Raw genomic sequence first — 24,345 nt, forward strand, 5'->3', positions numbered from 1 at the left:
CTATTTTACATCTAGAGACACACTTCAGCAAGTTAGGGCAGACCACAATGTAATCAATGGTGGATGCCCCATGGCACGAAACGTAAGTAAACTCGCCGTGCAAGTTCCCCACCACGCCTCCATTTAATATAACTAAGTCAAGGGCGTGGATCATCTGCGAAAGGCAAAGGCCAGCGAAATTGCATCCTTTGTCCTTAGATTGTCTACTGGGGAAAAAAAGGGGCAGTTCCACTATTGGGGGGACTAGATGAAAATGTTCATACAGGACTTCATTGTTAGCACCAGTCCTTGCGTTAAAATCCCCCGCCAGAATAACATAGGCTGAGGGATACTTAACCATAAGTTTGGTAACGTACTCTTGTAATCTTGACCATAGCTCTCTGATTGTTTTTTAATTATGGGGGGGAGATAAGCATTAATCACCACAAAAAGATCGGCTTGTAGGTTAAATGATAGAGCAAGTGCTATATCCTCCAACCCCTCTATTCTCGATGCTGTTATGCCTAGTTTGGTTGAAGTCAAGGTTGTTAGGCCACCTTTTGGCCGGCCACCTCCGGTACTTGGGACAGCCTTGAGGGAGTAGTTTACAAAACCTCTTAGATATAATTCCTCTGTAAGCCAGGTCTCCTGGAGCATTACAATATGATGCTGGTTAAGAAAAGTGAAAAAAGTAGGGTTGAGACGCTTGTTAGACCAACCCGCCACATTCCAGGAAAGTATAGATAACAAGTCATCTGGCCGTGATACCTCATGTCAGATCCGTACATTACCTACGGGAGAAGTGTTAACCTCAGAGTGGCCAGGGGGTGTTGTTAAGGGCCCGGATTGGACTAAATTATCCAGCAGCGCACTAGGGGCGCTAGCTGAAGTAGAAGAAGCGCCCTGCAGGGTAGAGGCTTTTGGAGCCTTCTCTTTACCCATGATCCTATTGGGCAGACCTCTGACCTCCTGATCCTTGTTAAATTCCTCAAGAGGAAAAATCTCCTCTAACGTAGGACTCCACCAGCTGACATTAGAAATGACCTTAGCAGGAAGCTTCTTCAAAGGAGCAAGGCAAGGGGTTGTAATTGTGATGTTATCTTGCTCAGTGGTCTCCACACCCCTCGAATCCAACAGCTTGGAAGAATTGGGCAATACAGGAAAGGGGCTATCAACTGCATTATACCCAGGGGAGCTCAACAGATCCGGGGCGGAAAGATTATCAACAGAAAGATTAATTTCCGCCACCACCTGAATTTCCAACTTTTCTCAGCAAGGCGAGGCACTGACTTTGTTGTTTGGTACTAAAGGAGATTCTGAGGCCCAACAGCCATTGTGGGTAGATGGCTCCTTAACAATTTGTACAGATGCAAGCAATCGAGATTTAAGAGAGTCCAATCTCGATATAATATTCTCTTGGGCTTGTAAAGGAAGGGCCCCATAGGACTCAAGTAGTCCGTACTCCTCCATGTCGAATGAATCACTAGCCAATTAATTGTTCAGCAATTCAAAGGGTCACTGAGCAGGTACCGCAACTTGGTCATGCTCTGCATATATTTGATCTTCTTTCCCTTCACGAGCTGGAGCAGTCAACTCCTCCGTTGTAGTCCCAAGGCGATGTCTAGGTGTATACTTGACTTCGGGGAAGTAGGGGCAAACATTCCGACAAGATACCAGGGGCGTAGGTGGTACCACATTGTCAAAAACACTTTCCACCTCGATGTTGTGAGTATGCAAGACGTCCCTACAGGCATATAATTTCTTAGCTGCATTGTCCTCTTTGAAGGATAACATTGCCCGAGCAGCAACCCCAGAGTAAAATAAATATTTCACATAATCAAAGTCCTCAGCGGAGAAAGTACTTATAGAAATACCCCTCAAAAAATTTAAAAGATGTACTTTCTGCTGTACCTGTGAGAGAAAGCCCCACGGTTTTGGATAGTTAGAAAGAACCACCTTTTTACTGTTTAGAACCAGGTTCCAGTGTTTAACTTTGTGGATCTTCTTCTGGCCCACAGGTTCCACTGGTGAAGAATTCAATCCTGAGACTTTGTTCTTGAAATTATCATCCAAAATTTGGAAGGGTAGCGTATCTGGGAGGTCCACAGCAACTCAATTCGAATCCTGAGCAACCTCAGATTGGTTAATTCCTTCCTTTTCAGGAGAAGCTACAGCGTTATGGAGCGTCGCTCTAGAGGCCTTTGGGCATCAGCTTGCCCTGGGCCCCCGGTGGGTGGGTGGGTGTGCGCATGTGCACGTACACACACGCACCCCCCTCGCACCCCCACGCGGCCCCCCTGCCTCTCTACATTAGTTTTTACCATTGCCCTTAATGCAGATGGCGGCTGCAGTTTCCCTAAGGGGAATGAAGCCTCTGCCGCCATCTTTGTTGATGGCATACGTGCGTGCTACACACACACACACATATCTTTGCCATCAACTAAGATGGTGGCAGCGGCTTCAGTACCTTAGGGAAACTGCGGCCGCCATCTTAATTAAGGGCAATGGTAAAGACTACTGTAGACAAGTAGGGGGGCCATGCAGGGGGGGCGCGGATCACGGAAGGGGAGCGGAGGGCCCCTCAGGGGCTCCTGAGGGGCTCCTGTAGCTCCAGGGCCCTCAGGCCAGTGCCCAACCTGGCCGCCCTTTAAAACCGGCCCTGTTTATAGATCCCAAAGTGGGGTCTTCATGCTTAGGCGACACTGAACACACTTCCTGCATTGTTAAATCAACGGTCGAGATCCCTTGGGGATCTATCTTTGTATAATCCAGTACTCTAGCAGGCATACGTGAACTGACTGCATCTGCTTGAGAGATCTTGCAAGCCAGGCTGGGAGTATTGTCTTTCCCCTTTAACTCGGGAACATCAAGTTTCCTACTGAGCGTCCAGTCATGGCTTGTATAGGGTTCCTCCTCCGTATTCTTTTCTAGTTGCTTGTCCGCGAAAAACTGTGTGATCTTCGTCTGGGTGTCTGTCCTCTGCAATGAACCATCCTGTGAAAGGGGAGAGATTCCCAGGACCTTATACCCAGTTCTGGTAAGAACCATACCTTATACAAAAGACGGCTCTTGTAATAGTTATTTTTGCAAGGATTTAAGGGCCCGCAGTAAACTGCCTGTAAAAATGCCAGAAAATGTCTTATCTCTTATTTCCTTGTCTTATCTTTTGTCCTTGGCTGCTTTCTGTCTTCCAATTTACTGTTTTACTTCCCTGTTCGACTGAGGGAGCTCACAGGGCAAACAACTAAAAATGCGGCCACAGAAGTTGAAGCACATGGGTAGAGAAAAAATCTCTATTTAACGATAAGAGTCTCAGTCTGTCATGTAAGGAGGGGATTCTTCATAAGCACAAAACCAGTTGTTAGTCATTCGGAGGTTTAGGAATGACCCTGGAGAGATAAAATATACTTATTGGAGGAAGGAGCTTAATTAAAGTGCTGCCGATGCCATCCTTCCCTCGACCGGAAGTCCTATGTCCAATGCAGAGCTTGGAAAAGTTACTTTTTTAAACTACAACTCCCATCAGCCCCAGCCAGCCTGGCCACTAGATTGGGCTGATGGGAGTTGTAGTTCAAAAAAGTAACTTTTCCAAGCTCTGGTCCAATGATCCAGCTTCGATTATGATATTTAAATGTTTACCCCAGCAGGACCCTCAAAGCATCCACACAATAAAATTCCATATCCATATCATGCAGATCAATACACAAGTAATAGCAATAAAAAAAAAATCAAACCGCACGCACACACACACACACACACACACACACACACACACACACACAAGCTAAAATTCAGAGCTTGGAAAAGTTACTTTTTTGAACTACAGCTCCCATCAATGGAATCCAGTGGCCATGCTGGCTGGGGCTGATGGGAGTTGTAGTTTAAAAAAGTAACTTTTCAAAGCTCTGCTAAAATTATAGTAAGGGCCCAGCTGCGCTATACATTTTGAGCAGTGTCATACTACTTTAAACAGTCATGGTTTCTCTCAAAGAATCCTGGGAACTGTAGTTTGTTAAGCGTGCTGAGAGTAATTAGGAGATCCCTATTCCTCTCACAGAGCTACAGTCCTCAGAAGGGTCTAACAATCAATTCCTCTTCTCAGGGAACTCTGAAAACTGTAGCTCTCTGAGGGGAATAGGGGTCTTGTAAAAAATCTCAGCTCCCTTTACAAACTACAGTTCCCAGGATTCTTTGGGAGAAGCCATGACAGTTTGCCATGACATTGCAGATGGGGCCTACATGCTGCAGAATGCCTAATCTAGCAATATGTAGATTTATCTGGATGCTCCAAAGTCCTTCTCCAACAGCCCAGCATTAACTGATCTTATAGCTAAAAGATTCAATTAGCTTGTGGAAGTTATTCATCGCTCAATCAGAAGGGCCGTAGCTCAGTGGGAGAGCACCTGCCTTGCATGAAGAAGGTCCCTGGTTCAGCCCCCAGCGTCTCCAGGTAGGGCTGGGAGAGACCCCTACCTCAAACCCTGGAGAGTCGCTGCTAGTTGATGTAGACCAGCCTTTCCCAACTAGTGGGCCACCAGATGTTGTTGGACCGCAATTCCCATCTTTCCTGACCATTGGCAATGCTGGCTGAGGCTGATGGGAGTTGTGGTCCAACAACATCTGGTGGCCCACTAGTTGGGAAAGGCTGGTGTAGACAATACTGAGCTAGATGGACCAATGGTCTGATTCAGTATAAGGCAGCTTCCTATGTATGGTGTCACCTCCCCAGTCTGGACCAGTTCCCCACACTGGCCAGCTCCTATATAAAAACAAACAAATAAATACATTAAATGTAATCTATGTATTTAATAAAATATGCAATTTGACTCTGAATGCTCATCTTAAAGATATAAAGTTTTATATGTATTACTCTGAATTCTGCACAATTGGGACTGGATATGTTTCTGAAATGATAACAGGCCTGTTATGGCCTCCCAAGTAGAGTGTATCTGAAAAATATTGGTGGTCATGTCAGATTCGATCACTGTGTCTTTGCAAGGTTGCCAACTGTCATTAATTTTTTTCTTTGATGGCTGTAAAACAAAAAAAAGGACATCATCAAAGCAGGCTGTTAGTAAAAGTCAGAGGAGGGGTGGGAAACCCTTAGAGAGTTTTGGCTGAGAGCACAGGGAGGGAGGAGACTATTTTTCTCTTAACTCTGGTTAATATTTCGGGAGTAGATGAGTATTTTTAATGTGCAATTGGGATTTACAGGTGGTTTTGACATTTCACAAAGTGGATTGTGAACAAACTTGCTTCATAAAAAAAGGGAAGAACTCCAAATTGCTTTGAGGATTGTAATTTTCTGGAGTGCATGAGCATTTTAAGGTGAGATTTCTACATACGTATTCTTTTATTGTGCTTGAGATCTCATCAGGAGAAAAGATGGAGAGCCCATTAAACATATCCACAGAAATTGGATTTTCTTTTCCTGTCATTGCATTTTTGGTGGCAGTTGTCCATTGCAAATTAGGTTTTCTTTCAGCACTGTAAATCGGGGTGGATATAAGTGTTTATACTTGGGGTGCGCACCAGTCACAAGGTTTGGTTTGGACTTTGCTTAGGCATGTCAGAAAAGAGCAAGATTGGATCTGAAGCATGTTGGAGACTGTCCAATTCAGCTTATGATCTGAACCCCAGTCTGGAAAACTTGTGCCTGTCCCATTATGGCAAAATCAAAGAATGGTTACAACTTGTTTCTTTTTGACAGAATTGAATGAAATTTGTAGGTCTATTAGTCCCTTTTGGGTAGGTATGTTGTTGTTGTTATATGCCTTCAAGTTGATTATGATTATGGTGACCCTATTAATCTTTTGGATATATTCATAGGGTTTTCATGGTAAGAGATATTCAGAGGTGCTTTACCATTGCCTTCCTCTTAAGCCTACTGCACCCAGTATTCCCAGGTGGTCTCCCATCCAAGCGCTAACCAGGCCTGACCCTGCTTAGCTTCTGAGATCAGGTGTGTTCAGGGTAGTATGGCCATAGGCCTTCAGTAGGTAAAGCCTGCCAAATCACAGACAAATAGGTCCACAGATTTTTGTGCTGGGTACCATTAAAGTATCATATCTTTTTAAAAAAACAACAATAATAAGGAACCATTTATAACTTTTATTTTTTATTTTTTTGGCAGAATTGTATGAACTGTACAGACACGGTAGATCCTTCTTAGGGCATAAACCATACCAAACTTCAGAAGTTTAGCTGTAGTAGATACCCTACAAGAACAACTTTTAGAGTTTGGAGAAGTTAAAAATTGCTCACTTCATTTCCCTTATTGCTTTATGGGAAATTTGTATTCAGATGCCACACACAAGAGAGGTACCCATGGACACTAAGGACCCATAATTTTCTGTTCCACCATGCATTTGTCACATATAGCACTGTTTCCATTCCACTACAATTTGTCTTCTTCCAAAACCTACCTTATTCATCTCACTGTTCGCTGTGGTGAAATTATATAGTTTACATAATTAATTATGTAAATTACATAACTTAGATTGTCATTATAGTATTCCACTCCATTCATTTCAATGAAAAGGAAACAATGCAAATGGGGGAAAAACATAATCAGTTATGTATTGCTTGTGGACTGAAAGCAAAACCAGCAGTGAATACCGATCATATTTGCTAGATTGATTTCTATTGTGGACATGGGATGAATAAGCAAAATTCAGCAATTTCCTCTCCTGTTGCTGTTTTCATCAGAATTCTCTGACATCCCTACCCATAGGTAAGAAACCTGCCCAATTATGGACAAAACAATCCAAGGATTTTTCTACTAGGGTTTTTAACGTGATTTTGGGGGGGAGGGGAGTTGTGGGGAAGGATTTACTTCCCTTCTTATGGTTTCATGGGCAATGATTTTATCATAAAAATGGTGTACATCATGGAGGTTTCCCTAGGAAGGTAATTACAAAAATTCAGAAGGATCAGCACAGTGTTTAAGGAATTATGATAAATTAATAAAACAGGTTCATGCTCATGCTCTGTTCAGTTGGCACCAAAAGTCACAGCAAAACTGATTTGACAGGAGTGGATGTGTGGGCCTGTGGCACAGAGGAAGAAGGGCTTCTATGTCCAGAATTTTCCATGCAAGTGGCACTCATAGAACTAGCGAAGAGCACAGAACAGACAAGAACAAGGTGATACTTTAATTTCACATCCCTTCCCCAAAGCACTGAGGTGCTAAGATCAACGTTCCATCAGTGCAAGGATGTCTCCTTGTGCAATGGAATGTTCTTCTCTCTCCTCATCCCACTTGTCCCCTAAATCTTTTCTGGGTTTTTTTCCAACCCTCTGGAGCAGATTTGGGGATGGCGTGGGGTGCAGGCAGGAGAGGAGGGGAGCAAGTCTTGTTATGCTAGTGGTAATCATTGCACCGTGCAATTGTTTAGTTGAATACTGCTCTGTGATTGGAGAGCCCTGGGGAAACAATTCCCTCTGATTAGAACCTAGACCTGTCAATGACAAAAGAGCCCTCCTTCCCCTCTCTTCACCCTGGTGTTTTCCTTATATAGCAAACTATGGGGGGGGGGGAATTTCCCAATTTTTGCAGGCACATGTCTGCAGCATTTTTTAACATCTGAATCTCTGAAGCACTTTGGTGGTTTTTGCTTCAGTTTGGGGTGCTTCAGCTTGGACAAATTCAGGATTTGTCTAAAGTACCCCCACTGTGTGTTTTGATTCAGGATGGTCCAAATCTTTTGCACACCCCTAGTTTATATGCCCTATGTTGCACTGCCCAAACTGTTTGTGTGTAGTGGGTAGCTGTCTGTGCCTTCACCCCACCTCTCAGAGGAACCTGCAGTGTCATGTTTCAGCCCTGTGTCTGCTAACCATAGTATGGAGGTGGAAAGCTTTATTTCTTTTGTATTGAATATATTTCATCTCTGTTTTTCTTTTGCTAACCAAGGCATCTTATTACACTCCCATGACAGTAGCCTGAGACTGTTAATACAATAAATAAAATCACAGCATAAAACAAACAATAGAATCAATAGCAATGAATCAACCAATCTCCACAAACATTTTCTCTGTCACTCCAGATGGGAGGAGTAGAACCCAATGGGTGGAGATTGCAAGGAAGCAGAATTCAGCTAAACAATAAGGGGAGGCTTTCTAATGCAGGGGTCGCCAACGTTATGCCCTCCGTATGCTGTTAGACTTCAACTTCCATCAGCCCCAACCAGGATGACCAATAGTCATGGATAATGGGAGTTGTGGTCCAACAATATCTAAAGAGCACCATGGTGGTTGCTCCTCTCCTAATGGTAAGAGCTAGTTGACAGCAGAACAGATGGACATGGGAGGTGATGAGATCTCTTTGGCGGAGATGTTTTAAGCAGAGGTTGGATGGGCATCTGCCAAGGATGTGGCAGTTGCATCTTGCATTGGGGATCCTGCACCGAGCATGGGGTTGGTCTAGATTACCTCTAGGCACTATCCATCATTCTGTGATTCCAAATGTTTCTGCAGTGGCATAGCTTCAGGAGCATGCTGACTGGGCTCAGCCTCAGAGCCAGGAGCAAGAGCTAGACCCGAGAACCTAAGGTCCCCAGATCTGCCAAATAAACCTGTCTCCTTGGCTCTGGATGGAGATGGAGATGGAATTGTTATTCCAAGGGTTGGCAATTCTACCACCCAGGCTGTTGGGTTTTCAATGCTGTATCTATAACCTTCCTACAAGGAGGTTTTATGCTCTAAGATGTCTCTTCTGGACTGTCTGAATGGGGCCAAAAGGAAATTGCCAGCCTCTTCCAGTGGCATATTCTCCAGCTAACATTGATATTAGAGATGGGCAAGCAGAAGCGTTGTGCTTGCCCAGAAAAAAGCATTGTACACTTGGACTACTCATGTCAAATGCTTGGAAACCCTTGACGAGAGTTTCCATGGATTCAGTGTGATCCTTAATGTTTGCGGTGCCAACCCTTCCCCACTTCCTATTGCTCCTCAGACTGGCTGTCCCTCATTTCCTATCACTTCTTGTGCTGGCCCTCTGCCACTTCCTACTCATTCCCATGCCAGGCCCTCCCACTTCTTACTTCTTTCCACACCTGCCCTCTGCCACTTCCTACCATTTCTCATTCCAGCCCTCCGCCACTTCCTACCCTGTCCTACACCAGTCTTCCCCTTCTTCCTACCCCTTCCTGTTACACCCAGAACAACAACAACAAAAGCCACCTAGAGGAAGGGGAAGTGGGTAGCAGGTGGAGAGGAGCTCCATATACGATGGGAGAGGCTCATCTGGCCTCTCATTTAGCAGGAAATCAGGCTCTCCAGGGGGAATGATGCTCTCCGCAAAAGCCCCATCACAGAAAACACCAATGTTATTTCTAGCAACCAGACATATGATTAGGTTCTTCATGTCACTTCCTGCAAGGGGCAATGGGGCTTATAGGCCGACCCTCATCATCCCCTATGGGAAAAGAGGCTCAAGAGAGCATTATCCCTTGCCGGGCAGAAGGTCTAAAAGGTCTTTCACTGCATCTCTCATAGAATCATTGAATAGTAGAGTTGAAAGGGGTCTATAAGGCCATCAAGTCCAACCCGCTGCTCAATGCAGGAATCCAAATAAAAGCATTCCCAACAGATGGCTGTCCAGCTGCCTCTTGAATGCCTCCAGTGTCAGATAGCCCACTACCTCTCTAGGTTATTGCTTCCATTTTCGTAAGGCTCTAACAGTTAGGAAGTTTTTCCTGATGTCCAGTCGGAATCTGGCTTCCTACAACTTGAGCCCATTATTCGGTGTCCTGCACTCTGGGACGATCGAGAAGAGATCCCGGCCCTCCTCTGTGTGGCAACCTTTCATGTACTTGAAGAGCGTTATCATATCTTCCCTCAGTCTTCTCTTCTCCAGGCTAAACATGCCCAGTTCTTTCCTCCAGTTACTTATCCAGCCCCCCCTTCCCCAGGATGAGTCATTTTGTTCTTGGGAGTGTGGGCAGAGGTAGAAGCCTGAGGAGGGCTGGATGGGTGAGAACAGAGCCGAGGAAAAGGTTCGCCGGAGGTGGACTGTGCCCACCTCGCTTCTCCCTGCAGCAGTTCTGTAGCATATTGGCCCTCCTGCCTTGCCCTACCAGAAACTGCTGGGTCAGCTCTCTGGCTGTGTGCTGTTTAGTTTCAGTTCTGCATTCACGCAGCAACCTGTCCCCTCTATCACTGTTTTATATTAAAGCTAAGCAGAGCTTGGAAAAGTTACTTTTTTGAACTACAACTCCCATCAGCCCCAGCCAGTGGCCATGCTGGCTGGGGTGATGGGAGTTGTAGTTTAAAAAAGTAACTTTCCCAAGCTCTGAAGCTAAGGTTGTTTCACATCCTCTGTGCGGCCTCCTCTTCATGCCACTTTTCAAATTTGAACAGGGGATATTTGCCTAGACAAGGACCTGAGCACTGCAGCCTTTACCCTGTCCCTCACTCCAACGTCCCTGCCTTCAAGGGGAGCAGTGGTAGATCCCTCAAGAACAGCTCTTCAGCTCTGACCAGTCTGGGAACATAAACTCCCCTGAGACCACCTGGCTTCCCCACTTGCTTTTGCTTCAGGAAGCAAGAGAGGGTACAGAACAAAAGGAAGCAGGCAGTAGAGTCTGCTTGGCGGCCGGCCAACAGTTCCTTCTCAGAGCTTCTTTAGGGGAAGGCTGTAGCTCAGTTGCCGAGCATCAGCTGTGCATGCTAGGCCTGCACAAGACAGATATTCTGGAGAGCCACTGCAAGTCTGTTCAGACAATATTGAGCTACGTGGACCATTGCTCTGACTCGGTATGAGGCGGCTTCCTCAGTCTTTCTTCTCCCTGGACCCTGCTCCATTTGCATCCCTGCTCTCCACCCTGCCTATCCTTGGCTTTCCCCCTGTTCCAACTACACCATCCACACCCTTGCTTTCTGGGCCAGGGCCGGCCCTACTATTTGTCAGTGTGAGGCAGCAGATGCTGCTGGGAGATGGGGAGTCCTAGAGGACAGAGCTGTCTGCGCCACGAAGCCTGCCCTGTGGTGTCTCCTAAGCAAGCCTGCCGCCTCGGGTGCGTGGTCCCGCTGCCAGCATTTTGAAGTGAGACGCAGCAGCCAGTCCCGTCAGCTTTTGTATGTGGAATGTGCTTCTCTCTCAGCTGTCATCTGCAGCAGCCCTTCCATCAGAGAGGGAGAGAGATGGGACTGCAGGGCTGCTCCATCTAGCACCATTTGGCTCCTCCTCAGCATCTTTGCCCGTCCAGGTGGTCATTAAAGAACTCCACATCCAAAAAATAGTGCTTGGGTTCCCTTTTTCCCTCGTTCCTTCCAGTTCCTTTTCTTTTTGTGTCATGTCATTGTTATAATAGATAGCAGTTCCATCCAACAGGGGGAACTGCAGGGAGACTGTCATGGAGATCTGGAGGCTGAGCTCCAGGGTGAAGGTCAGGTGGGAGGAGCCTGAGCAAGCACGGTAGGTAGATCTTGTAACAGCTCTCTTAATAAAGCTTCAGTCATAGGAAGCAGGTTTCTGTCTTCTCTGAGTTAAGCAAGCACCTTTCAAACAGTCATGTCTTTTTAGCAGGGACTGTCTTACTGACAAGCTACTTTGGGAGCCTTTCTTTGGCTGAAGAGTGGGACTTTAAAAAAGCTTTGAATAAATAATGGGTGAGAGGTGCCATCTTATTCTTCGGCTCGGGCAAGAAAACATCTTGGGCTGCTCCTGGCTTGCCCTCTCTGGGGAGATAAAATAGGATTTATCCTGGTCCACATGTCCTGGGTTTAGATGAAGTAAGGAGGAGATGGAACCTCCCCTCTGCCCTGCCAGAAAAAAAGGACTTGGGTAGAGTTAGTCTCCTGCTTGTTTACTAACTTTCTGAGCATGACACAATTCCTCCCACCCCACGTCCCCAGGTGGAGGTGCAGGGAAAGGAACTTAGCATCCAGAAACATCTCCTGTGCCCAAATGTTTTAATTCAGTGACATCTCTTACCGAGAGAGTTGGATCTCTGTTGGGTAGCCCATCTGTCTGTGCATTGCTTCATGGTGTTTTTGGATCATTTTGATCCATTTTTAATGCTGGTACCATGTCGGCTTCTTTCAAACTTCCTGAATTCTTTATGATGGACAAAGTTACCTGTTGCGAATCTTGTTAGCCTGAGTTCCATCTGTTGGTAAACACAGTGTGTGTGTGTGTGTGTGTGTGTGTGTGTGTTGGCTGCAGCAGCAGGAGAAATGAGAATCAGAGTCCAGTCCATCAGCTCTGCCATAAGACCAGCTCCATCAGGCTCCGTCTGTGCCGGAACTGTTTCCATTGGGCTCCATCTGTCCCTGTGACTATTCCAGCTGCCCACTGCAAGAACTACTATTTAAAAATTGGTCCCTGTGATTTCTTTTTCCCTCTTCTCTCCCCATCCCTTTTTCCTTTTTTACCATATCTTTTAGACTGTGAACCTGTGGGTAGAGACTGTCTTGTTCTATTTGATTGCTTACATGCCACTCAGGGAGCCTTTTCAGTTGGAGAGCAGGGTGCAAAGGCTCTAAGTCAGGGTTCTGAATCTGCGGTCCATGGACCCCCTAGGTAGTACATGGATGGGCTTCAGGGGGGCTGTGAACCAGGTGCAAAAAAATTATCAATTTCAAATCCAATAAAAAAAGTTGTATTTATTTATTTATGGGAGTCTGTAGCTTTTATTAGATTCTCAACAGGGTCCATGACCCAAAGAGGTTAAGAACCACTGCTCTAAGTGAATAAATCACAGCTGAAGAGGACACATGATTGCCTCTCAGCCACTGATCTTAACATCATCTGGTAGCAAACCCATCTGCCTTCTTTGACAGGCTAATCTGAATCTTTAAAATAATACTAATACTAAGTGGTATGCTGTCAGTGGAAGGATTTATGCTCCTGAATACCAGTTTCTGGAAATCACAAGTGGGAAGAGTTGCTGTTGCACTCGGGTCTTACTTGTGGGCTTCCCATTGGGGCATCTGGTTGGCCACTGTGCGAACAGGATGCTGGACTAGATGGCCCACTGACCTGATCCAGCAGCCAGGCTTTTCTCATGTTCTTGGAACTGTTTCAGACTAAGTGTTCTTCCTTGTCAATTGCAGCTTCCCTTCCAGCTCCACAATTTGGTGTACTAATTTCCTTCTCACTTGAAAACTCAGTTTTCTCCCCCCCTTCTTGCTTTCAGTTCTTATATGGAAAGCATCTCTGTGGTTAGTTACTTGCTCTGCAGGCCAGGAGGAGAAGAGCTGTTTTGGACTGTAGTGACTTAATCTGAGGCCATCCCCTCTCAGAAACCTGTGAGGTCACAAGTCACGCACTGTAACAATGAGAAGATTATATGCAAGCACTCAGAATTCTTGTGCAGACAATTCAATCTGTGCACATTGGGCATGGGATTGTGCTGCTCTGCCCACCTGTGACCTCCAAGCAATGACCAGGTCTTCTGAAGACAGCTTATACACAGATGCCCAATCAATGCTTAGAGGCTGGGCATTGGGACAGTACATGAAATCTTTTCTTGCCTTCAGTGTTCTCACTGTACATTGAATTTTTGTGCATTAAGAAAACTGTGCTTTAAGATACAAGTATTCACAACAGCAATCTACATTTTGTTCACCTAAAGAATTACCAAGATGTCCTCCCCATTTTGCCATTTGCAAATGGGGTAGCAATGGGAGGGGTGTCATTTCAACTGGGCCCTAGCCCAAACTGTTAGAGCTGGCCAAGGGAGACATGGGGTTGCATTCAACTAACTTACTCAGAGTAAACCCACTGAAGTTAATGGACCTTAGCTCCCAATCACACCATACATTTAAAGCACTACGATACCATCTTAAACAGTCATGGCTTCCACCAAAGAATCCTGGGAACTGTAGTTTGTCAAGAGTGCTGAAAGTTGTTTGGGCATACCTACTTCCCCCACAGAGCTATAATTTCCAGAGTAGTTTAACCATCGATCACTCTTCCCAGGGCACCCTGGGAACACTAGCTCTGTCTGTGAGAGGATTAGGGTTCTCCTAACAACACTCAGCACCCTTCACAAACTACACTTCCCAAGATTCTTGGGGGGGGGAGGCACAACGGTTTAAAGTGGAATAATAGTGTTTCAAATGTGTAGTGCAAGTGTGGCTTCAGTTAGTCACACAAATTAATTTCAATATAGATCTACTCTGGGTGTGATTAGTGTTAGATACAACCCCTCTATTTGAATTCCAGCTCAGCTGCACAGCTCACTAGTGACCTCGGGCCTGTCCACAATCTTTTACCCTCACAGGATTGATATGAAGGAGTGGGGTAGGGGTAGGATATCCCTCCATTGTATCTTTCCCCAAATTCCTTGAAAGGAGAATGGGACAGAAGAATAATGCATAAATAAAAAGAGTATATATCTCTGCCCAATCAATGCTGAGAGGTGTTTATTATTTAGACAGGGAAATTTATGCTGACAGATTTCCCATGATCACCTGCCAATTCTCTTGATTTCCATGATCACCGGCCAGTTCTCTTGTTGAGGTAGGGAGATAAACAGGCACTTTCTCCAGGTCAAAGGTCAACATTCTCTTTATTCTGGACCACAGTGGCAGGTTCCATGTGCTTACAAGGTTGCGAAAAGTTCGCCTCAGTTTGTTATGAAGAATTGCATGTGGTTAACACAAAACAAGGACAAAATATATTCTTGCCTCCTCCTCCTCTCTCTCCTCCCTAACATTATTTATTGCCTTTTTATCATTTATTGGCATAATTTATTATTATCTTACGGAAATAGCTCGACATGTCTCTTTGCAGCCTTGCTTTTTATGTATTTGTAATTCAACAGCTCTAAACATAAAGCAGATCTGAATGTTTACCATGTAGCTATTTGACTCACATAATGTGCTTTGTAGAGTTTGCTTGTCATTATCTTTTGATGCTGGGTTCACATCCAATTTCTGCAGATGAATGCACGAATATTATGAGCTCAGCACCCACTTAGTTATCTCCCTCATCAAACATATGTCTGTGATCACATTTGTGGCCAGCAAGATTATTAATTGGGAAATGCTGAAATTACACACACACAAACGCACACAAACACACACGTATATAGCTGCACAGGTAAAATTCATTCAGTGTAAGATGGAAAGACAATACACACACACACATACAGAGAGAGAGAGAGGGGTTTAAAAATGAGGTGCCAGTACTCATATCTTGATAAAAGTCTCCTGGGTACCAGCATAAAATAATGGATATTATCACGTAAAAAGCACTCTGTGTATGTGTGTGTGCACATATATCTCAAAGGACAGTTTTGAATGCATCCCTAATTCTGCAAACGGAATACATTGTGTAAGAATTTGGAAGCATTAAAACATAAATAAAATAAATGCAGCCCAGTCTTAGCTGCAGCTGTTGCAGTGCAAGCTCAGCTATAACAGTATCCTACATGAAGTAAAGTGGTAAACATATTTTCCTTGGTGAAATTTTGCACCAGTGTTAGCTTAGGGACAGACACATCAGTCTAGTTTTGATCCTTGTCACTTTTCAATATGATTATTCAAAAGTCCTGTTTCTGCATCAATCTGCAATTTTTTTAAAAAAAAATCATATGAACATTTTCATTTAAATTTGTATTTTTGAAATGCATTTTATCCCAAACAATGCGTTTTTATACAAATCTTGATACTTTTTTTTTAGCCAAGAATTGCAAGTCAAAATGTGAAGTGTGAAATCTAAAGGATGACTGCAGAGTGCAGCTCAGCTCAGATCATACTGGAATTCTCAAAGAACAACTTCTTCAGGTTGGGGTGAAATGTCAGCAGTATGCTGATTTTATACCCAGCTCTATTTGTCTGTAACATCTGAATCGGGGGAGGCCGTGCAAGCTCTGGACCAGTGCCTGGACTTGGATGAGGGCCTGTAAACTGAGTCTGAATCCTAACAAGATGGAGGTGCTGTGGGTAGATGGTTCCCAACTCTGGATAATTGGTCAATTGCCTGCTTTGGATGGGGTTGTACTCTCTCTGAAAGAGCAGGTTCATAATCTGGGGGTGCTCCTGGATCCATGTTTGTCACTGTTTATTTATTTATTTCCCACCCTTCCTCCTAGGAGAAGCCCAGGGCGGCCCAGATGACCTCAGTGGCTAGGAGTACCTTTTACCAGTTTCAGCAGTTAAGACAGCTGCAGCTGTTTCTGGACCAGGATAGCCTGACCATTGTAGTCCATGCGCTGGTAACCTCCAGGCTGGATTACTGTAATGTGCTCTATGTGGGGCTGCCCTTGAGGGTGGTCCGGAAGCTGCAGCTGGTGCAAAATGCAGTGGCGTGTCTGCTCAGTGAGGCAGCATATCACCAGCATGTTATCCTGCTTCTGAAAGAATTGCATTGGCTGCCCATTAGCTGCTGGGCTTAGTTTAAGGTGCTGTTTTTGGTCTACAAAGTCCTACTCAACTTTGGACTAGGATACCTGAAAGACCGGCTTACCCCTTATACACTCAGTCAATCACTGTGCTCTGCATGTGAAGGCCTCCTGCAGATCCCATCTTAACGGAGGTCCGTTCCACACAACATAGGCAATGGACCTTTAGTGTAGTGGCACATACCCTTTGGAATTCCCTCCCCTTAATTATGAGACAGGCACCATCTCTATTATCTTTTCATCACCTACTGAAGACCTTCCTCTTTCAACAAGCCTTTTAAGTAGAGACCTTATCCCAGTCTGTGTCTGTTTTGGAACTGCTTTATAAGATGTTTTTAAAGATGTTCTTAAAAGATGCTTTATTTGCAAAATGTTTTTAAGATGTTTTGTTTTTGAGATGTTTTAAGTTTTTAGTGTTTTGTCCTTTGTTTATCATCTTGGGTTCCTTCTGGGAGGAAGGGTGGGATAGAAGTTTAATAACAGACAAATAAATAAGTAAGTGTCCCTGTGCTAGGTGTATGGCACTATTCCTTCCTATGGTTATTACATGCTTGCTTTCTACAGTCAGGGATATTTTAATGTGGGACTTACTCCTCAATACAGCTTTTCACATCTGCCCTTCGGAATGGTACAGTCTGGTAGACAGGCTGTTTTTGAACCTATATTAGCAAGAAAGAAATGAAATCTGTTCTTCATATAGGTAAGGTGGGGGACCATTTTCAGCCCAAGGGCCACATTTCCTTTTGGGCAACCTTCTGAGGGCCACATGCCAGTGGTGGGCACGGCAGGAGGGAAAATATGGGTGGAGCAATGAATGTAAACATTATCTTGTCCAGTAGGGTTGTTTCTACACACACTTACACCCTCCTCTTTATCCTCCATCCAGACAAGGAAGAGGCATTATCGGAGTTCCACAACCCATTCCAGGTGTGTGAAGCAAGGCCAGTGAAGGTGTGGCATGGGGAGACTTCCGGGGGCCTGATCAGATGCATGGAAGGCTGCATTTGGCCCCTGAGCCTGAGGTTCCACACCTCTGGTGCAGTTCCTTCCTCTCACCTTCTGCCACAACATCAGCAAGGCCCTCCTCATGCCAATTGGCACATGCAAGCATCCATTCCCACACACACACACTTCACAACACTGTGCATTTTTTTAAAACGCCAATCAATTTAGGCCTTGAGATGGGGTGGGGGCCAATAGCCCAGATGCCTTGAAAAGAGGATTAGATATGGACCCTCCATGCTCAGAGGCAATGTGCCTCTGGATAATAATTGCTCTGGGACAAGCAACATTGAAGGACTTAGAATGGGAGGCAGGGAAACTCGGGGCCAGGGGACAAATGCAACCCTGCAGGACTCTCTATCTGGCCTGGGAATTCTCTCAGACCACACCCCTCACTGGCCCAGCATCGCCCCCGCCTTGAGTGGCTTTGCCTGGATGCAAGATGTCTTTGAACTCTGGCCATGCCTTTTGCATGTCTGGATGGAGAATAGGAAGAAGTGTATGAGTGTGTGTATGTATAGAAACTAGCCTACCGTACAAAGGCAACGCTTACATTTATGCCTCTGCTGATATGAACCTGCCCAGACCCTCAGATTTTTCTCCTTCACCTCCCCTCTCTGGGGGAGGCTCAGAGGGTGGTGACAAAGGAGAGGGCCTTTTTGGTGGTAGAATGCTGTCCCCAGCAAGGCCCGCATGGCACCTTCATTGACATCTTTTCAGCATCAGGTAAAGACTTATCTCCCCCCCCCCCGGCTTTTGATAGACTGAGAAGACATTGGCTTGTTAGTAGTGTCATGCCAAAACTTCTTGTGGCTGTTGTGGAGGTTGTTTTCTTCTGCTTTTATGGGATAAGGTATTTATATTTAGGTTTTTAAATATTTTAAGTTGCTTGGAGACTTTTGGGTAATAAGCAACAAACAAGTCTAAACAATTACAACAACAGCAATAAATTATTTGCTTCACCCACTTTTGCCTGTGGCCCTGTCCACCACTGGTATGTGGACCTTGAAGGTTGTTCAGGAAGGAATGTGGCCCTTGGGCTGAAAAATGTTTCCCAATTCTATCTTCGCTTGGTACTATTCTGCTATTTTAACAGACTGCAGTGGTCCTTTTCAACAATGGGCTTATTAACACCTGGGGGAAATTGTGGCCTTGTAAGCATTTTGAAAAATCTGTTTGGATGCTCAGTGTAGCTGCCTGACCTTGACTTTGCCCCACGTGACAGGAGAAGCTTGACAAGAAGGCACACTTACCAATAGAAGATAATTCACTCCACACACACAGGCTGTAAACAACGGATGTCAAAATGTACAAAATAGAGATCCTCAAGTCAACACACCTAGTGCACTTTCTTATCAGCACTTCAGTTTTTGCCAAGCTAAAAATAGGTTCAGCATCAATAGTTTACCCACCTGATGGTTTTGTTAAACCAGGATGACTCAGTCCATGTGTTGTCTCTGTACACCTGGGAAGGGTCCTCTGACTGGGCCTGGTGCCTGATTAAAGAAATCTTAGCTGATTAATCAAATGAGTTTTCATCTATTAAGGCTTGATTACATCTGCATAAATTTGCATATGACTGAAACAATGGTTTTCTTTAAAATATACTTTATTTTTAGACTGTGTGTGCCAGCCTTCCCCAACCTGATGCCCTCCAGATGTTGCTAAACTACAACTCCCATCATCCCTAAACATTGGTCATGCTGGTTGAGGTTGTTGGGAGATGGAGTCCAACATCATCAGAGTGCAACATGTTGGGCTGGGCTGGCACCAAAAAGCAACCAGGTTGGGCCCTGGCTAAGGGCCTCTGAGACCCAGAAGGGGTCCCTGAAGGGCCCCTCCTTAGGTGGGAGGGTGGCGCTCCTGTTCTGCAATATGTAGCAGCAGCAGATCCTGCAACCCAACGGTGCAGCGGATTGTGGAGAAGGAGCTCTCAGGCACTGCCCCCATATAGGCAGTGTGGGCTTCAATAAGCCTTCCCGCATGTCCCACCTACCTCTCCCATCAGGGTAAACGTTGTGCGTGCTGAGCATGCATGCCTACCATCACCAAAGATGGTGGTGGAGGCTTCCTTAAGGGGCTGAAGCCTCAACCGCCATCTTGGTTGATGGCAGACATGTGTGTTATGTGCACATGTCATTCACACAACACTAGAGGTAGGTGGGGCTTATTAGACCCAGCCCATCTATATTGGGAGGGGTTTTGGACTATGGCACAGCAGGCCTGGGGCAGGCTGGTGCTCAAGGGCCTAGTCATGCCTGGCGCCAGCCCTGATGTTGGGAAAGGAATATATCTCACCAGATGTCATCTTACAACAGGCATTGCCTCATCTAGTGAAAGGGAATTTCCCTTTTGAGATGGCACTGACATTCAGACCGTTTATTTATGGGAGATAAATATATATCCCAATTAACTGGGGATTTTTTTCAGTGAATTAATAGTGCAATCCTATACATATCTACTCTGAAGTAAGTCTCAATGGGCGAATCTGTCAATTTTGGTTTCTTTTACTTTCTCAGTTTTCCAATCTAAAGTGAAGTTCCCCACATTTCCACATCAGTTTGACATTTCTTTCTTTTTTTAAATGTCCTCATGAAAATGTATCAGCATTTTAATGCAAATACTATTTTTATGCAACTGCCTAATATACAAACTTTTGCAAAACAAATTTCTCTCACATTATGCATTTTTGAGAGTTACGTTCACTAATTTGCGAATTGTCACGAGCGCTTTACCCCGGTATGTGTATTTTTATGCACATTATTTGGCTGGAGAACCGCACTGCAAAATTTGGAGCAGTGTGAATTTCGAGGGATGGCTGTCTTTCAGTTCTTGCATTGTTTCAGAAAGTGCAGATTAGGTGGTTTCCCCTTTAAATGCAAACTGAATAGAATTTCCCTACTCCCAGGGAAATGGCATAGGACTGCAACCTAAAAAGGTTAAAAGCAGGGATAGTCAATGTGGAGTCCACCAGATGTTGTTGGACTATAATTCCCATGATCCGTGACCAGTGGCCATGCTGGCTGGGGCTGATGGGAACTGGAGTCTAATAACAGCTGGAGGGCACCTTGTTGGCTACCCCACGTTAAAGATGGCAGCCATTTCTGAATGTCTGCTTCCTCCTCCCACGTGCCATTTTAAGACTGTGACCAGATGCAGATCCAGATGTCGTGGCTTTACCATCAACCATTTTTCCTTTCCCCACTTGCTCTGTTCACGATCTAGCCCAGCCTTTGCCAACCTGGTACCCTTCAGATGTTTTGGATTGCAGTTCCCATCAGCTGCTGCTAGTGCAGCCATGCTGGTTGAGGCAGATGGGAGTTGATGAAGGCTGATCTAATCTGATGGAAGAGTTCCGGAGAACTCAAAAGTCTGCATACTATTTTGGTTGGCCTAATAAAAGTATCACCCTAATATGGATTTTGGGATTTTGCTTATTGGCCAACACACTTATTACTTTTTTGTACAAGTTTCTAGTTTTCTTCTAGAAATTACTGAACTTAAGCTATGAATATGAATAGATATGAATAGTATCTCCTCACAGGGAACATGGTTTTTACAGAGGGAGAGGCAGCCATATATTGTGTGACATCAACTCTAGTATTACAGTGTGAGTGAAATTTATGGGATTATGTCTCCACAGTGAAAATTAGGAGTTGGATTAATGTCCCTCTAGCACATACTAAATCAATCCCATCCATATGCTCATATTTTTGCTGGAGTGACACCTTGTCATGATTGCATTTTAGTTAAAAGATGAGGGAAACAAGCCAAATACTGAGAATTGGAGCCCTCCCCCTTTTACTTTTTCTCATCATTTAGTCTTCAATATGTTTCACACTTCCATGTGAAACGGGGAAAATGTGTAATTTTGTTAATGTTCAGAAGGGCTTAACATGTCATGCTGTAGAAAGCACAGCATGGATAGTGTTATTATTACAAGAAGGATCTGCAACAAAACATTGCAGTATTGAATTCTCCCTCTTCAGTGTTCCAGCAGCTCCATTCCACCACCACCCATTTTCTGTCCATCCCCCATCGCCCCAAGTCAATTAGCATTCCATGGCCACGTAACAGATTCAGTCCTCATTAGGATAGTTTTGAACCCCCACCCCACAATACAAATGAAGATAAAAACAACAAAAAAGGTGTGGTGCCCTCACCCTCAGTGTGGTCTGCAGTAGCACTTGGTTACAAGTCCACAAGCTGGGAGGGGTTCCCCAAAAAAACCCAGGTGTCTCCAATAAACTCTTCCAGGTTTTGCCCAGGCTCGTTGCTGCTTAGCCACTAAGGCTGTGATCCACCGGCTGAAAGCTACAGTGGAGAGTCATTATCTTCATAGCCTCAAAACAAAGGATCAGCATTTCCTTTCATTGAGCATGATGCCAACATTTCTATGAACATTCAAACCAAGCATTCCCTAAAGTAACATCAGGAAAAAAAAACAACAACCAAGAGATGTAAATCATATTCAACAGTGACAAAATCAAAATTAAAAATCTGCTGGATCCTTGAGTAAGAGAAAATGCATGAATAAATATTAAAAGTAAAGATATTAAATCTTTAAAGGTGCAATCAGCCCAGCGACGAGCATTTTTGAAACATGACAACAGTCCAAAATAATACACAAACTGATCCATTCTTCAAAATTCAGTTCGCTGAATTTTGCAATCCAGTTCTTCAGCCATGTTGTGTTTATAAAAATGCATATACTAGGGTAAAGTGTGCATACAAATACATATATTTGTGAAAATAACATTGAAAATAACAATCCACATTGTATTAGGGAGAATTGCTTTCCAAAAGCATGCCTATTAGGCAAATTTGCATCCAAAAATGTGTATACTGAGAGACAGTCACACTAAAATGCTGATGAGTTTTCATCAGATCTTTTTTTAAAAAAATTGCAAACTGATGTGGATATATGTAGAACTGAATTTAAGATTTGAAAAATGAGAAACTGAGAGGAACTGAAATTAACAGATTCACACATCCCTACACGCAGTTTCTCACAAGGGGCACTCTTTTCACATAATCACCACCTCCTTTACATGAGGAATGTTTTCAGAAGTCCACTAACTCTCCTTTCCCAAATTGCAATAGAATGATGATGATGATAGTTTGATCCACCCTTCAGCATGAGGTCCCAAGTCAGGTTGCAACACAGACAAGCACAATACAATCGAAACCTTAGCAAAACAACAACAAAACTACCCATAGCCCCCAAACAATGATTCCCCTTGCCCTTCTAACAAGCTGCACCACTGAATGTGGAGCCTAGGGATGAAGGCGGAATTTGTCTGGTCTGCTTTTCACGGAGGATTGAACTGATCTGAAGCTCCCAATCTTGCTTGTGGATTGGAGCACAGCTCCCGTTCCAATTACACACTTCTACTGATTGTGCATTACATTTTCAGTGTGCAAAAACTGCCCACAGAAATATGTAATCTTATATAAAAGATGCACATCTAAATGTGATTTTAATTGTATTTTTACAGATTTGCTGGGGACCACCTGAATGAAGCTCATGGATCACTGGTGATTCATGAACCACAGTTTGGAAACCCCTGGTTTAGAGATCACATTTGGTTTGTTTATAAGGCTGATGGGCCTACTTTGCCAGTGATGATTATTTTTGATGTCCGTCTCTCACCTGGATTCCAAGATGAATTATATAGATTTAAAAATACAAAGCATATCTAAAACCATACAGAAATTTAAAAATACCAAAACATGCAAACAACCATACATAAACAAATCCATAAAATCCTTAAAAATATCAGTACAACGGGGGTAGAAATTTAACCAAATGCTTGAATAGAAAGATAGGTCTTCAGCAGCTGTCTAAAAATGGGAAGAGAGGGGGCTGATCTTACCTCATAGGGGAGAGCATTCCATAGTCTAGGGGCCATAACGGAGAAGGCTCTGTTGTGAGTATTCACCAATTGGGCTTCAGATATAGTAGGCACTCGCAATGCACTCTACGTGGGGCTGTCTTTGAAGACGATTCGGAAATTGCAGCTCGTGCAAAATGCAGCAGCCGGATTGGTAACAGGGGCCAGATGGTCTGAACATATAAAACTAATTCTGGCCCACTTGCATTGGCTGCCTGTGTCATGGCCCCTTCGGAGGACTTGTCAGACAAGGACAACTTGAGAGTAACAGCCACAGACCCAGAAGGGGAAACAGAGGAAACTCCTGAGAATGCAGCTCCTACTCCCCCTCAGCTAGAGAGCGTCCAAGACACAGCTGAAGCTCTTCAGCCAGAGTCCGACAGTGACCAGGAGCCTCCCACCTGTCCATTTAAGGCCGGCACGCTTGCAGAAGCCAGAGGGGTGATTGTTCCCACCTGTCTGCAGAGGTGTTCTTTAACAGACAGACTCTGGCTTCAGCGTGTTGCTGACTACAACATCAGGCGTGACCACCGTGTGTCTTCCTATCCCCTGAACCTTGACTTGGACTGATCTCTCGGCAAACAGGACCGGGACCTTCACTGACATCTCTTCTGGATTTCTGGCTTGGCACATAAGCTTGGAATGGCCCCTGCCCTTATCTTGCTTCCTCCTTGCTAGCCTGGCAGATTTATAGCCAAGCTGCCGGCTGAGGACTTACAGCCTGGCAATTACCAAGGAATCTCCAGCCTTGCCTGCACCCCCACCGATGCTACTGTCTCAGTGAAAAGCTGACCTCCTGTATGTTTCCAACCTCGATTCAAGGTGCTGGTTTTAACCTGTAGAGCCTTACACGGCTTGGGACCACAATACCTGATGGAACGCTGCTCCCGATACGAACCCACCCATACACTATGCTCAACATCTAAGGCCCTCCTCTGGGTGCCTAGCTGGGAGGGTGGTAACAAGGGAGAGGGCCTTCTCAGTGGTGGCCCCCAAATTATGGAATGATCTCCCTGACGAGGTGTGCCTGGTGCCATCATTGTTATCTTTTCGGCGCCAGGTCAAGACTTCTTCTCCCAGGCATTTTAGCATGTGTTTTCAAATTGTTTTAAACC

At 44.7% G+C, this 24,345-nt stretch overlaps 1 long non-coding RNA gene and 1 pseudogene across 1 annotated transcript in view; one reads left to right on the forward strand and one right to left on the reverse strand.

Moving 5' to 3' along the window:
• The first annotated feature begins 2,865 nt into the window (after positions 1-2,865).
• The window catches only part of LOC133376180 (uncharacterized), a 92,977-nt gene continuing 71,497 nt past the window's right edge, over positions 2,866-24,345 (forward strand). Inside the window, exons 1-2 of the long non-coding RNA XR_009760420.1 lie at positions 2,866-3,016; positions 5,194-5,307. This is a non-coding gene — a long non-coding RNA (uncharacterized LOC133376180). The remainder of the gene's footprint in view (positions 3,017-5,193; positions 5,308-24,345) is intronic.
• Positions 5,861-5,969, reverse strand: LOC133375859 (5S ribosomal RNA; annotated as a pseudogene).

This window comes from Rhineura floridana, chromosome 1 (assembly GCF_030035675.1).
Source record: "Rhineura floridana isolate rRhiFlo1 chromosome 1, rRhiFlo1.hap2, whole genome shotgun sequence".
Taxonomy (NCBI): domain Eukaryota; kingdom Metazoa; phylum Chordata; class Lepidosauria; order Squamata; family Rhineuridae; genus Rhineura; species Rhineura floridana.